Source organism: Lichenostomus cassidix, chromosome 1Aa (genome assembly GCF_008360975.1).
Source record: "Lichenostomus cassidix isolate B80296 chromosome 1Aa, HeHo_3.0, whole genome shotgun sequence".
In the NCBI taxonomy this organism is placed as follows: domain Eukaryota; kingdom Metazoa; phylum Chordata; class Aves; order Passeriformes; family Meliphagidae; genus Lichenostomus; species Lichenostomus cassidix.
Window position 1 is genome coordinate 33,633,078 of NC_139480.1, and position 16,291 is coordinate 33,649,368.

Genomic DNA, 16,291 nt, shown 5'->3' on the forward strand with positions numbered 1-16,291 from the left:
AAAGAACGGAGAAGGTGGTTAAACAAAGTGCACAGACGGACGTACCGAGCAGCTCGGGCCCAGGCGGTGTGTTTACAGTCGCTGTTGCCCGTGGCTGCCGACACTCCCCGAGTTCCCTGCCACCAGCGCCTGCTCTGGCCAGTGCTGCCTCTAGAGCAGCGAAAGCTTCTCGAGCCAGGGCTTTGCCACCTCTGCGTGTGCAAGGCACCCTGCCAGACACGGGAGGAGTGCCAGTGCCAGACCCACTGACTCGAGCAGGTCCGGTGGCATGCTGTGTAACTGGTGAGCAACAAGTTTTTACTGTCGATGTGGGACAGGAGAGAGCAATAATCTGTAATGAAACGCTTGCGAGCAAAGTAAAATGTTCTGCGATGAGAACAGCGGCAGGGGGAAACAGAAGAAAGGTGCTGCGTTGATAGTGTTTGCAAGTTGCACATATCTTTATGTGTGAATTTCAAGATCAAGACAATAATTTTGGTATAATGTACTTGCTAATTACACTTGAAACTGCTAGTTCCACCCAGCAAAGTAGTTTGTTTTGTTATTACAGTGATTTATTTCATAATGTTCAATCAGGTCTAGTTCAGTACATTTTGTAAAGTAATGCACAAGCTTGCTACAGAATGTGAAAAGCCAGCTGGCAAACACACAATGTTCAAAATACATATTCCAGGTTTGCCAGAAATCTTTCCTCTTTGATATGGATGGAAACCAGGCCAAACATAATTTCTGTATGTTTTTAGGGTGTTTTTCAATTACCAAACTACAACAATGCTTTTATAGATGGTTTGGGGCTGTCTGAATTTGGAGATGGATTTGATTCTTTAGTGCAGAAGCACAGTAGGAGACCACACCATCCTGAAATGCAAATTATTATATTTCTTAACATCTCCTTCTTTTTAAGATAAAACACAATTATCCTGAAACAATGGAATTCACATTCCTCTGTATGCACTGATTGATATAAGTTGCATTTTAGATCTTCTCCTTATAGCTAAGAGATAGGAATAGCTTACGTGGGGAAAGCACTTGAATCAATATGTCAGCTAGTGAGCTACTACTGTCTTTACCTCATGTTTTTTTATCACTGCTGATGTATACCAGCCACTTCAGGTTCAATGTATACACATTACTGAATATACAGTTATTCAAGGCAATATGATGTAGGAATGCTAAGATACTTAGACCAGTAACAGTATTTCCACATGAGGGTTGAATAAATAATGAAAACATAAAAATGGATCTGCGTGTAGAAAAAGTTGCACTGCATTCACAAACTCACAGTCTGGAAAAGTAGAAAAGGATTGCTTACAGTTTGCTGGAACATAAACTTGCAGGGACTGATGTAAATGTGCATCCCTTAGTAACTGGTCTGTATCATTTATTGCATGCTATCGTTTAAAGAAATAAGCATTTAAAGCTTGTCTTGCTACATTACACATCTAGGTAGTTTTGAGTTCAAGTCACTTCACATTTCTGTAACACTTGAGAAGTTGACTTTATTCCTCCTTTATTTCCTATAAAGCGAATATAAATATTTTCATTTGCCTTGCTGATTCTTACTCCAGATTTAGGTTATCTTGTTGCTGTTCTTCAAATTAATCTAAACGTGTGGGTTTTTTTGGTAAACCACGTTCAGAAATTCTTTTGATATTTTTGTGTGTATGATTTCAAATGAGTAATTTGTGGCCCATAAATTTTTCTTTTCACACTGTTTGTTTTCCCATTAACTTCACCACATCTTGCAATATGTCCAGACCTTAATCTTTGACCTTTTCTGTCTCTTTACCTCAGCACTGTTGAGTCCTGACTTCAAGGCTTGAGCAACTTTCACTTGAATTTCAGCCTTTGAACAGCTAATTATTACATCTAAATAGGGACCTTCCTATGACCTGTTTCTCTCGCTGCTTGTAAACTTGTATACCACAGACAACCTTCCCTCAGTGAGCTGATGATAACCTGAAGTCTCTTTCTTTTGTTTTAACACTGGTGATGTCTCCTGCCAAAACTCAGAGCATGATGTATCAGCAACCCTCCCTCCAGCCAAAGAAGGCTAGACACAGCTTGCTATGAAGCCTGACAGCTCCACTCCGTGTGTCAGCCTGAGGGAATCAAACGAGCAACGAAACGTGTTTTCTACCTCCAGAATCTGTAGCCCCTGGCACTCGCTGGTACAGGAGTAAAGGAGGAGCCATAGCACAGCTGGCCTGGCTCCGGTCCCATGGTTTTGCTCTTAAGAGCAAATGTTTCTTGTGCAAACTTGTCCCAGCTTATTTTACAACTCATTTAGAAACTGCGGTGTAAAAACGACTTTAATTTTAGAACTGATTTCAATCCCTGTTTCAAGTGATGGAGCTGATCCAGCAGTCATTAAATGGCAGTGTTCTGTTGCTCACTGGGGTCTGGATTTGAAGATATCCTGGCTTCATGTTCCTGAGCTTGGCAAAAGCATTTACTCCTATCATCTTAAAGTAGCCTGCCTCTCTGGTACAATTACATTCTGAATAGCAGAAAAGCTTATATATTTCTTCTTTATAGCGGTAAAAGAGGTCATAATCATGAAATATGGATAGATAGATGATAGATAGATAGATAGATAGATAGATGATGATAGATCGAGCCAACTCTCAACCTACCATCTATTTATTTGTGCACTGTATGCTTTTAGGGCAAAACACTGTCAAAAGTTATGGCTGCCTTTGAGAACTTTGTGTTTAACCCCCAGGGCCAGACACATACAGCAGGGCTTTCCATAACAGAGGGCTGCCAACCTCCATGGCAACCAAGTATGATCTTGGACCTTTAAAATGTCTCAGATCAGACCATTTTTTAATTCAGCATCCTTAGCCCAAGATTCCTTCCTCTTTAAAGTGAGAATAATGAGATTTCTAACCATGATTTGGTATCTGCTAATCATGAGCTTTTTTTTTTTTTAAATGAAAGCACAAGGTAGTTTTTATGAAGTGTAGAATTCCGGTTCAGAAGCAGAACAGACTAGCTCAAATATGTGTTGCTCATGCAAGGGCAACCATGGCCAACTTCATTTCTTACATTAGAAGAAAAAAGAAAGTAAGAGAGCATGTGTCATTTTGATCTAATGTTCACCTGAAGAGCACAGAGAAACCACAGCTGCTCATCCTTCAGCAAAGCTTGCATCCACATTGTAGGTATAAACAACAGTGATCTGTTTCTGTAGGGAGCACAGGGCATTACTTTGTGATATGTGTGCAGCTCTGTGCACTCAGTCATTACCAGTCTACTGTACACTACAGTCTACCAGTTCTACAGTTCATACTGTAGAAATAATCTCTTTTCTGTTTTTAAAGGTGCATAAGATTTGTGCACTGCAGTAGCAAAATTGTGCAATGGTGGCATAAATAATCTGTTCTGACAACCCCTCGGGGAGCAAGTCCTGTTGACAGAATGTCTGAGTGTTATCCCAGGATGATCTGATGCACTGGTAACTGTACTGTAACAATGGAACCATGAGATGGGCCTCCATGGCTTTGGTGGGCAGGCTCTGATGAGTTGGCACGGTAATGCAGCTCAACTTCAATAGAGAAGGCAAAGAAGCTAATAGTCACTGTAGAGGACAATCTGTTAGACAAAATTCCCTATGTTGTAATGAGAAAACCGTTGGTAAAAGATGTCCTGAATGTTAAGTTAAATTTTTGTCATTTTTCTTTTCATTTCTTACTTTGCTCTGCATGCCATTTGTAACAATAATCTGCTGTCATGCTATTGGTGTTACATGCATACATCAGTAAGAAATCACACCTCCATGACGCTGACTCATAGCCATTTAGAAGGGAAGACTCATTAAGGGAGTGCAAATTAGCCGCATTGTCCAAAGGAGATTGTTCTTTATGTTTTGGAATCTGGATGTGAGCAGCCATCCCTCTTTTCTGCAGTTCTTGGCAGCATCCTTCACGAGGTGGACAGATAGAAGTCTATTTCAACAGCACTGTAGGACAAAATTAAAATCTTGTTCTCCTGGCCTTAGTCTGCACTAGGCACACACACATCAGCTGGTGTACATTTTTCTTACCTGTATGTAGGCTTTGCAAGAAATCTCTTTGACTGTCTGCCAGGTTCTGGTACATGGTTCTGGCTGTTCACAAGGACAAGAGCTTCTGAACATTCTGTATAAGCCTTTGGTTGCAGCAGCTCAGCTTTACAGTTGGAATTATGTTAGGCAATACACAGGAATATTTTAGGGCACTGATTACTGCATCAAAACGCTGCAGCCTTATGGCGCAAAGTGCTGCAGGCACGTGATTTGAATGTGCTAAAAGTGTTGCAGTTTTTATTGGTTTGAGTATATTCTATCCATACCACACCAGTTTCTCCCAGACAATATAAACCCAGTATAGATAACAAACTCTGTACTCTGGATAATTCTCCAGAAGTGCCATCACGTGCTGCTGCCTGATAGGGGATCCAATGCCACACAAATCAAATCTTAATGATCTTGTCAGCGTGGCATTACTAAAGCTGAAATTTCTTAATTGTTTGAGATTTACTTCTGTCTGACATACATTTGAGCACAAAGAAATCTAATATTTACCAGTGCAGCTGTTTTCTACCTCCTTCCCCATCTGCAGGCCCCCCCAGGGATACCATTCTAATAGTATCTTTTGTAAACAGCAGTTGGCAAAAATCCTGAAGTCCCTTCTATGGCAGATATGACATTACTGTGACACACATTACCTTGAGTTTCTTAAAAAAATTATTTCCTCCAGGTAATGCCCACTAGGGCAACTGAGCTAGCTGAGGGTGTTCCTGGAGGGCCTTATTCATCTGTGGCTGAACAGCACAGCATCAGTCTGTGCTGGCTGCAGGGAACACAGGTGTGGAGTTACAGGCTGAGCCTGACCCTACCCTTGGTGGTCCCCAGGAGAGGCCCAGTGGTCCCTGTTGCTCTCTTGGGACTTGCTAATGAGATTTGCCTCATGCAAGACCTGTGCAGATGATCCTGACTCGACACTTTCCCAGCTAGAGGAAAACCAGCACGTGGGGATGGGCTGAGGCTGGGCAGCAGCAGTGTCTCTCGGGTGAGGACTCCTCTGGCAGCAGCTCCCCCAGGACAGGGCTGGGTCCCAGCTGTACCCTCCGCACTGGCACTGCCTGGGGACCTCTGCCTTGGCTGCACTGACTCTGCATCATTCCCAACCTCTGGCAGCCACACCTCGAGGTGGGATATTCTGAGGACCAAATGTTTGTTTTTTGGTTTTTTTTAATGGGTAAATACTTCTCTGACTCTACAGTGTCCAGTGTAACAGCATGGTAAAGACAGGCAATTTGTGATTAATTAACACCAATTTGCAGAACTTTTGGGGCCACTAAGGCAAGCGGAAAACTAAATCCCACCTTATATTTGGATAAAAGGGTGCAGGGTATGCCTCTAGTGTGGGGTTAACTTCCCACAGAGTATTTTCTCTGGTGGAAAATATCTGGAAGTTAAATATTCCATATGCAATCACCTGATGACAAGCAAGTCTAAATTTTCCAATTGAAAAGTATCGAATTTTCCAAATATTTTACTTTTGTGTTGAAAAAAACAAAAACAGAAACAAAAACCCAAAAAAAACCAAAACCAAAACCAGGAGAGTTTCAGTCTGCTCTGGTTTTATGAGAAATTAACCTTTGTAAAAATAATACCAGAAAGAAGTCTGAAAATCATTTGACTTGTTAATTGAACACTAGCAACTGGATCCAAGAAGTCAATCCAGCTTGACTACATTATCACAGCTGATATGTTTTTCTTAGTTTATAGAATGGTATTTTTAGGTGTTTTCTCCATTTTTCAGTCTCTCCTTTAAGCATGGGTCATGCTGGCAGCCTTTGTGAAGTTGTTGCTTTTAAAAACTTAGAAAAGTTTTTTGAGATTTAATGTTTGATTTTTTTTTCTTCTGCTTCCTCCCAGACATAGTCATCCTCAAATAAACAGTTTGCTGTTAAATATGTTACATTGGTTTCTGTCATAACATGCTTCATCTATTCTTACTTCAACTTGAAAATGCAACTTTAATGCAGCAGCTCTTCCAGGTGATTTTCCTCCTAATTTGCATCTGCATTTGTTCCATCTCTGGTGCTTACTGAACACTGAAAGCATAGTGTTAAGGAAGCTTAAGGAAACCATACTTATGACATTTCTTCTGTCTATAAAATATTGATTCTTCAACAAATGATGCTTTTCTAATCCATTTCTTACATTCCTTGAGATGCATGGCTCATCTCTCAGACATAGTTTTCTCATTGTGTTTTGAATTGTATTATTTAAGGAGCACCAATTTTAATCCCTAAAAGCCTTTATTGGCATACTATCATTTCTGTCATACTCAGAAGTTGGGTTTTTTCCCCTGGCATTTTGGGTAATCCCAGTGGCAGAAAGGCTTGTTGGAAGAAGGATGTATGGCAGAAAGCAAGACCAGGGCCCACACTGCACAGACAGCAGGACCAGCTACCGAGGTACCACAGTAAAGGTTACATATTAGCAAGAGTTTTTTTCAACATTCCCTATCAGAAGAACTCATAGGTGATCCCACTGGTAATTTAAAGCTAATCTAACAGTTTTGAGAAAAGAGTGGCAGAAGCACCACATTTTTCTGTGCTCCTGAGAAGTAAAGCAATTCAGGGTTTCAGATTTCTTCCTACCTCCTCACCAGGGCAAGTCGAATCTTTGATCTCTGAGTGGGAAGAATGCAGATTTTATGGTGTGACAGTTTCTCTGATGACTTGAGTGCTGACTTTCTTTTCAGTATTGGCCTGAATCCATTAAATCATACATGAATGCACAATACTAGAAAATTTCCACTGCAGTCTATTCATTAAAACTGCAGTCTGTTCTGTGCCTCAATCAGTGCAGAAAGATTGAAGTCAACAATTTCTTCTGTTGTGTTTTGGTCAATAAATCTGCTGGTCCAGATTCATTCCTGGTACAATTCCAATGCTGCAATGTGGATAGATGCTGTATTTTTTTCTTTTTCCCTGAATTAAATTGTCTAACCAAAAAGATGACAAATCTTCAAAAGTACTTTGCTTAAGCAAGGCTGAAAATATCATTGAACAAAGACAAATTAAAGAATTTTAATTTAAAATTTACTGCAGGTTTGCTGACAACTGATTGCTAAGTCTATCTAGTCCGCGTTAAGACAATAATCATAAATCAAAGTGAAAGACAAGATCAGTTAAATAATGTTACTTAGAAACATTTATTTTTTCAGATACACCTTTCAGGGTTTCTGGGCAATGCATGGACTGTTGACAACTGTATGACGACTTGAGCAGATGAAGAAAGAGCAATGAGTGAGAACTGCCCGAGTGAAACACTCCTCTATTCTTCTGTTTTATTACTGCATTGTCTGTGGCTTCAAGATCCAGGCAGAGCCAGCTGGAGTGGGCAGGCAAATTTACAGATGTTAACACATGCCTTTGGCACTTTCTTTCACCGAAGTCCAGGATATCATCTGTGGTCTCCTAAGGGCCGGTGTGCGGTTTGGGGATGAAAGACAAAACTCACTGGAGAATCCGATGTACTGATTAATACCTAGGACGTTGTGCTTTAGAACGTGTACTCTGATTATTTTTGTGTTCATGAAAAGACGTGAAAACCACTGTCTGCATTGCCGACGGACTCAGCACGGTGGAACTGTCACCACTAGGTGGCACGAACCTGATGCAGCAGAAAACGTCTCCAAAAGTGCTGAAACACTTAGTGCTTTGCTGAACAGCTGCCATCCAGTAAGTGAAAAGACTACCACCGCCCCACCACCACGCTAGCCATCAGCACAGGACTCGTCCGGAGAGCCCACTTCATTCTGGTTTGCACAGCAGTCTTCTGGATAATGGGGGAAGGAGGATGTGTTTGAGATGGAACCTCAGTGTTGCGTCCTCCCTGCAAGCAAAATAAAAGTCCATTGAGAATAAGTAAGGGGTTTTTTCTTTATTGCTGCAGCATTTAAAGTATTTAAAGCACAGACTTTTTTTCCCACTTGGAGTTGCAGTGATGTGAACAGAAAGGACCACATCAGAAAAAAGAGGTTAGCTGGCAGGCATTCTGGTCCCATTCCCTTTGGCTGTGGCCACACAGCTCACTCGATGCAACCTTGTGTTGAGGCCACAGGGTTGTAAAATGAAGTATCTCAGCAGCGCGTTGCACTGACCCTGCACTGCAGCTCTGGGCAGAGCTGCTCTCATGGTGTCCTCTGAACAGACTTGGAATCTAGAAGATTCCAAATGATGGGTCTTCAAACAGGTATTAGAGATCCCAAGATCATTCAAGTTTAAACAGCTGATCCTCGACATTTCTTTAGGGATGTGCACTATAGTATGCTGCTGATTTCTCACTCAGATTTGCTAGTATCTGATCCATTCCTTTAAGCAGCATTTCTAGATAAATATGGTAATTGATCTCTCCTAAAATACAGGAAAGCTGGCCTTGCTGTTTACGACAAAGGAGACTAAGAGCCACAGAAATACATTTTGGTTAGGTTTGCAAGTCTTGATTAAGCTTTTGTAAAAATTTATTTCTACAGCATTATAGATGTAGAGAGCATTTAAAAGAGAGAGAATATGTGCTTCAAATGTGGTATCATATATGCAGAAGGCACTCAAAATAAAGAAAATGGAAGGTCCTTGTACTAAAGCACCTATGCTTTAAATGAGATTAAGTGCAGGATAAGATGACAATAAACAAAGGGCTGGATGAAAAGCTGGCACTGGTGAACAGTCAGACTTAATAATATGACCATATCTTATTTCCTCCTCAGATTTTTTTAATACAGTATATTTATTGTAATAGGATTTCTGGACAGCATCCACTTGAAAGCCTGCACAGAGGTTAGCAATAGTAGACTGAAAAAAAAGAATTGAGGCATGTCAAAAGATTTTAAGGAAGTCTGAGGCTGCAGGAAGAAAAAAGATCAAAGACTATTCCTTTAAAAATAGGTTTAACAATTCCCATTTATTACACAGACAGCATGCTTTAATATATTATTCTAAGTTCCTGAGTCATTTGTGTCAAATGTGAATTTGGTTTGGTTTCCTGGAAGTGTGATGCTACACCCAGACTCTACAGTCATGGAGGTTATGCACATGAAGCCAGTCAGAAAGTGCAGCAGTAAGAAAGAGTTCCATACAGGAAACTTGATTTTTGGCAGAAGACAAAGTAAGTTCTCAGTTTTGGCCAATAAGGTAAGAAAGGGGGGAAATACTCTTTTATATATAACATAGAGGGAAGCAAACTATTTCTGAGAAAAATTTCAATTTGCTAAAACCTGAGTTTTCATTAGCACAAGTTTCAGTCATCAGTTCTCAAATATTTCTAAGGCATTTTGTGTATTCTCATACTGCAAGTCCCTTGCCTGGAAAGGACTGCAATTTATTTGCACTTGTCAACTATATGCTATTTAGCAATAGATTTATTGTGGACGCTTAGAAACCCTGAAGCTTGAAGCTTGCACAGGGTAAGAGTTTGTTCAGGGGCCTTTGCTTCGAGCAGGCTTTCAGCTCATGCAGAGGTGTTTCACCATCCTATTCCCTTGCCTGTGGAGCCAGAGCTTGGTCTCACCCCAATTCCCATTGGAAGTACCCAGCCTTTGTGAGGCACCCAGCTCCCCTGGTCCCACAGCAGTGACAGGGGCACAACTGATGCAGGGAACAGCCCAGGGAGCAAACTTTGAAACAGTACCTGCAAAGGCAGAGTGAATTACTGGAGCTCAGTATTTGCCAAATAAACAAAATAAAATTTGGAAAAAAAAAAAATTAGCCTCCCAGTTCACATCAGGAATGCGCAATCAAAATTCTGCAAATTCAAAATATCCAATATTCACACTCTGTGGCTAGCACAGGTCTTTCCCATGAGAATTTTCTCCTGTGTTTTATAAACAAAGACAAAGTTTAGATGTTATTAAAAACAGTGTCTCGAGATTTGGACAGTTCAGGCCTGGCCAATCAGGCCTAGGGGGAGGTTTCTGACTGACCAATCTGGGTGACCTCTGAAAAGTCTATATAGGTTGGAATCAAAATAATAAAGCGCTGTTTTCATGCCACGCTGAGAATCCGGGTCTTTCTCTCTGCTAGCGGCTCAATAGCGACAACACTCTTCCTTTCTAAAGAGAGGCGAGAATTTGGGCTGTTTTACAGACAAATTGGTGTGTGCTATTTTTGAGATCAAAAGAAAGTTAGAGGGAGGCACTCCTTGCATCCAGGCCCTGGAAAGTGCAGCCCTGGAGTTCCTCATAAAAATCTGCTTTCCCCCTTCCCAGCCTTGCCCTTCACCTCGCCCCAACCCTGAGTGCAAAAAGCATTTCTTTTTCTGCTCAGTTTTCATGAGAAAACGGCATGTTTGTTGGTGTTAGTCCTGTTACACTGGATCTGTGTTACAATCAAAGGAACTCATTTTGACCAAATCTTCCTGGGACAACCGCTGGGCTTATTGTATCTTTTTCTCTTTGTCTGTTACAGCTAAAAATATGTTTAGAGATCAGCAATTGGAAATCTGCTGTCCTAGAAGAAATAGTAGGATTATTAGTGTTTTATATTCCTGAAGGAAAGTGTTTTCTTAGGTCAAAACATTGCCTGATAGTGCTGTTTGAGGCACTACACCAAATATCTGTTCTCATTTTCATTAACTGCGAGTGCGCTGGATCAATATTCAAACATGGTCATTTGTTCTCTGCGATACCACCGAGCATCTAAAAACTGTCTCTAAAACCTGGGTGGTTAATGCAAACCAGGCATTTTTAAATAGATCAGCTGGCCCACCCATGATTATAAGTCTGAACATAAGGGAGCATGTTTTACAAGGTCAATTCCAATTAAAGCTCCTCTCCCAACCCAAATATCTTTAATCTCCAAAGACTACTTGTATGCATCATTTCACTTATGCAAGTCTGTTTTGTGATTACTTCCAATTACTTCCCTGCCCACGTAGCTTTCTCACCCTCATCTGTCATGGTTAGGAGTACACACACAGGGATGTAAGTGGCCCTAGCATACTGCAGCTGCTTTTCTCAGGTGTTCCTTTGTAGGGCAGCCTTCACGATGTGATTTAATACTTGAGAAGAAGCTGGCATGTGGGGGAAGGGGAAAGAACTGCTCAGATGATGATGCTTTGTAGATCATGTTCATGCTGTTTTAATTATTAGTTTTACTTTTTCTCTCTATAGTATATTCACGAGCATAAAGTTGCAGTTACTAAAAAGAGCACAGGAGAGGGGTTTTTGATAGTAAAAATAGAATCAGATTTTAGCCTTAAACATGGATTAGTGTCAAAACTCCTGATCCTTACTGGAGGAAGGCTCAAATGTCGAGGGTAGATCTTGATCTTAATTCTCTGCCTGGAAATCTGAAGTAGCTCCACACTTTGTCAAATATTTTGTTGGAAACCTCATTGAGAGCACAGTGTGAATCAAAGGACTCAATCCAGGATCAAGAATGGAAATTTCTTCCAGCCAATTTTAATTAAAAACTATGTTTCAAAAATGTTAATTCTGCAGAGGTCAGTCGGGACACATACCACTGTAGTATTTGAACAGAGACGAAAAGCATCTGTCTCCAAACTCTACTTTAATATACTGACTTGTTTCTTACTTTTCAACAGGCATAAGGAACAACAGGCTTCTGCAACTGCTCTATGCCAGGAAGGGGGAGTGATTCTGTGTGATTCAATATTTGTTTCCCAGCTTTGCATCAGCCCCACAGTACAGAGGAAGGTGGGAAACAGCCAGTGTCCTGATCTGGCTGCCCTCTCTGTGGGGAGCTCTCAGAGCCATCACATACCCCTTGGTGCAGCAAAAGAGGAAAGGTGGGGAGCGAGATGACCAAGCCTGTGGTGCTCCCATCCCGTGTGTCATCCAGTCCAGTGGGACACTCACTCCTCAGGAGAGCAGAGCAGCCTTCAGGCTATAACTGGCTTTTCTGAGACGTCTCTGCTCAGCTCGGGTGTGGCCGAAAATCAGACCCAGTGGAGTTACACCAGTACGCGTGAGAGCAAATTATGGCCCTGGCTCTTTAGTTTCATTGTTTTGTGTCGATGATGCAATATGACTAATTTGTTAGGAATAATAGTGCTGCACTCAAATATGCCCCTCTCAGAAACAGATTCCTCACAAGCTCATTAAAGGTAACTGTTTTAGAAAAACAAATGCATTTGCCTTAGTTCCTGAGGGCAAAATGACTTTAAAGTAACAGATATTCCTTTCAAACTATACCTTTCAAACATCTTGCTAGTGCATTATATAAAAGTATTAGATGGCATCATGCCTCATTTGAATGGTGGTTTTGGACGTGCCGTTTCACCACCACCTCAAAAAAAATCTAAAACCATATTTTTTTACAAAAATGGTCTCCATTTAAACAGTCATTCCCTCCAGTATGGAGCCTGGAGTTTGCTGATGTGAGACTGTCACTGTACAGTAGGCTGGTAGTGCAAATACCTTGAATTAAAAGTCTGAATTAAAGAAAGCAAATATTTATCTGAAAGGAGATCCCAAGCATACACAGTACATTTTTAATCAGTGTCCATGAATACAACTGATGGTAAAGGAATCCTGCCTTTGAACTGATTGCTCTGAACAGATTTGGTTTTAATTGAGTTCAGATGTAAATAATTTTTTAAAAGTATGCAGTACCATAGAAAAAATTGGGGTTTGTGTGCTCCCAGTTGGGATTGGGGGAATTTTTAAATTCCTCTTCTACTTCTCTCTGACTATTCTGTCAAGTACATGAATTTCTAGCAAATTTTACTTTCATTGGCATAGGAAGATGAGAATATTTGTATTAGTTCACCTCATGCAAAACACAAGAAGCCAGAAAGAGTTTACATGTGAATGTCCTCCTACAGGTTCAGTTTCCATGATTTCTACAGGTATAGCAAATCTAACCCTAAGTGTTAAGCATGGGTTTCCTAGGAAAGCTGGTGATTGGAAGAACATGAGTAAGAGTGCCATAAAATGGCAAATTTTGTGGAACAATATTCACTTCAAGATAGAAGGAATTCCTTTGAATATGGAAATATTTTTGGGAATGCCTGAGAAATTTTCCATTGCCTTTATAACAGTTAATCTGAAAACTCTGCCTCACTGCTTCCCATCGTTTTTCATTTTGAAAATTTTGTAAGGTTGTATTAAAAAACAAGAGGTATTAGGAAAGATACCCTGCTAATTTGGTATAATAATTACATATGCCTGCACAATTAATTTAGGTTTGAAGGGAAAAAGAACAAGTGTATACATTTGAATGAAATAATACAGCATATATTTATCATCAAAATTTGCTGCATTGAGCATATATTTTCTGCTTCTTAGAGAAGATCTCCCAAGTAGGTCTGATCTCTGCTGGAGTTCCTACAATGAGTAAATTAGCAGGCAAACTGTACCTGAAGTGTTATTCCCAAAAAGTACATTTGATTGGAAGCTATGTCTGTGCTTACTTTCTGCAGGAGCTGCCCATATTCTGAGGAATCAGTAGTTATACTTGTTATGACTAAGGTAGACCTTTGGAGCAGATGTTTGTATTGATCTGATTTCGAGGACACACATCACTGTAGTGTCCAAGTCACCTTAGGCAGCACATTTCAGGACTATGTATAAAGAATATTGATTTTTGGATGCCTGTTTCTAAATGGAGAAAACGCAACATCTGCATCTTTCTTCTCCCTGAACTTGCACCTGGTATTTCCAATTCTTTCCATGCAGACTGGCTATAAAGCACTTTCTTATATCATTCCCTCTGCGTGTTTCTGGTACTTGATCCCACAGAAGTCAACAGCACGATCTTCATGTGGACAAGATCAAACCTTGAAGATGTAGATTAAGACCAAGGTGAAGGAGATAAACATACACTACTTCTGCTTCACACTTTCATACTGAAAGTTCTTTTCCACTAGTGAACTGTGTATAGTGCTTTGTCCGGAAAAAAATACTTTGGAAGAAGGCCTGCTGTTGCAAAGGATCAGACACAAAATCTCTGTCCCTCACACTTTACCCCTATGAGTTCATTCCTAGCTGAATCCCTGATGAGGAAGTGGGGCATCATCATAAAAATAGAGAACAGAGTGAGAAAAAAGAACGGTCCTGTGAGAAGAAAGAAAGTATATCACAGCCTAATCACTTAGATCTCAAGGCAGAAACAAAGGTTTATGCTATTATTGGTACTCTTGCCACCTTGGACACTCATATTCAAGAAGATTTACCTGATCCTTATTTTCTTCACGCATTTTTGCAAGTGCAGCTTGCAAACATGATCACAGTATAAGCTCAGGTTTAAATTAGCAGTAAGTGTGGTGTGGAGGCTGGTGTTGTGTGATGGTGCCCAGTGATGATGCTTGTGAATTGAGATGGCCACTGCAAGGAGTGAACATTGCACGTGGCCTCGTGTGACACACTGTGCTCGGCTTCTTTGAGCAACATTGGAATGGCCAGACTAAATGAAGTCCAAAGTGTGGGCCCAGCTCACCAAACAGAGGCATATAGCGTGTTTAAACCTGCATCTTAAATTTTTATCCAGACTGCTCATCTAAGGCACACTCATGGATATGGGGTACTTGCATTAAAATCTTCACCTTGTTGACAAATAATAGGCTATTTTAAAAGTCTTGCAATTGTAGTACTTCAGTTAGATGATGTATGACTAAGTCAGGTGATTGTGGAGAGAGAGTCTTTATACTAATTGATTGGTTATTAGTGTAGGAAACCCATCCACTATGTTTTAGCTAGACATATGGAAGGTTTTAAAAGTGCCCTTGGCATTGGGACCTAATATGAAATATATTGCAACATAAAGTTCTTTCATAAAATCTGGCCCTGTTTATCACAATGACATTAGGAAATCAGTGGGATTATTTTTGTGAGCAAAAGGTGCAAAATTTTGGCCCAGCTTTTGATATGTTGCCTGAATGGATCTATGCAATTGTTGCTGCACTTACTTCTGTTTGTAACTAAATGCAAGTTGCTTTCTTGAATTGTGAACTTGAATTGTGCCTTGTGTATTATTCCCATGTGTTGAAAAAATTGATGCATGATAGGAGCCAGTATAAAACTAGCAGCAGAAGGCCATTAAGACATATAAAAACTGAACCTATTAGGTAAATTTATCTTGTATTATTTTTATTAAAATCCAGATGACTGTGTATCCCCATTACATCTCCCTGAGCTTGTAAATGATCTATTTGTTTAAAAAAATTGAATATACTTAAATTATCAAATTATTTGTCTTTCGAAAACAAAGTAAATTTCATTGACAATCTAACACAACTCTGAGGGGCCATGGGGGCTGCCTCTGTGGCTCAGTGGTTGCAGCAGTAGGAAGACTCACACCAAATCACACCTTCAGGCTGCATATCCTGCCTTCCCAGCTGAGTGCCCTTAATTAAGGCAGAGTTACTCTGCGTGTAAGGAAACCTCTGCAGTAGAAGATGCAGTGCAGTAAAATAAGTTGAAACCTGGTGTGTTGCTGGTCTCCAGCAGAGAATGTGTGGAGTCAAGCATCCTGAGGCAACAGAAGACATCCAGCCTGGATTCACCACATCCTAGGAATGTTTCTCTTCAGGAGAAAGAAAGGAAGCAGAGATCTGGCAGCAAGAAATCCTGAGCAGAGACACATGTACTACAGCATCCCTTAGGAGGACAGACTCCCTAACTGCAGTAGCTTTTGTAGCTCCCCTGGCCAGGTACATTATTGTCCCTCAGCTCCATGAGCTGCCACAGCTCAGGGCTGTGACTCCAGTAGGTGACAATTTATGAAGCACTTCATCTTGACCTGTAGCAGGGATTTTTCCATACTGCAGTGAAGGTCAAAACTCAGTTCTAATGAGAACACCAGATCTCCCAGCCGAACAAATTCATCTGCACCAGTGCTTGCTCCACCCTGGCATCACACTTCCACACTCATCTTCCCCCCCGCTCAAGTGGGAAGCACCTTCAGGGTGCCAGCAAACCACCATCTTCTTCCAGCACCCTTTCCTCCTTTCAAACACTGTTTGCTACATGACATTCAAAAGCAAAACAGGCAAGAGCACCCTGACTGATTAGACTCTATCCCACCATCTCTTGATGTCTTTTCACTTGAAAAACAATGATACTGACTGTGGCTGGGAAACTGGGACCTGCTGGGTGAGTTACACAGTAATTGTATCTATTTCAGGATAATTCAGGCACACCTCATTACTCCTGGTGTACCATTGATTTTACTGCAATTAAATCCTGGAGATTTCAGACTTGGCTGAAATGTCAAATATCAATTAAAACAAAAATAACCACTCAGGCATTCACAAAATGGATGCTTCTTG

At 40.7% G+C, this 16,291-nt stretch overlaps 1 long non-coding RNA gene across 1 annotated transcript; it reads left to right on the plus strand.

Moving 5' to 3' along the window:
- Positions 1–33: 33 nt before the first annotated feature.
- On the plus strand, positions 34–14,871 carry LOC146443433 (uncharacterized). Its single transcript, XR_014847433.1, has 3 exons — positions 34–282; positions 7,227–9,169; positions 11,606–14,871. It is a non-coding gene; the product is annotated as an uncharacterized LOC146443433 (long non-coding RNA).
- The last annotated feature ends 1,420 nt before the right edge of the window (positions 14,872–16,291 follow it).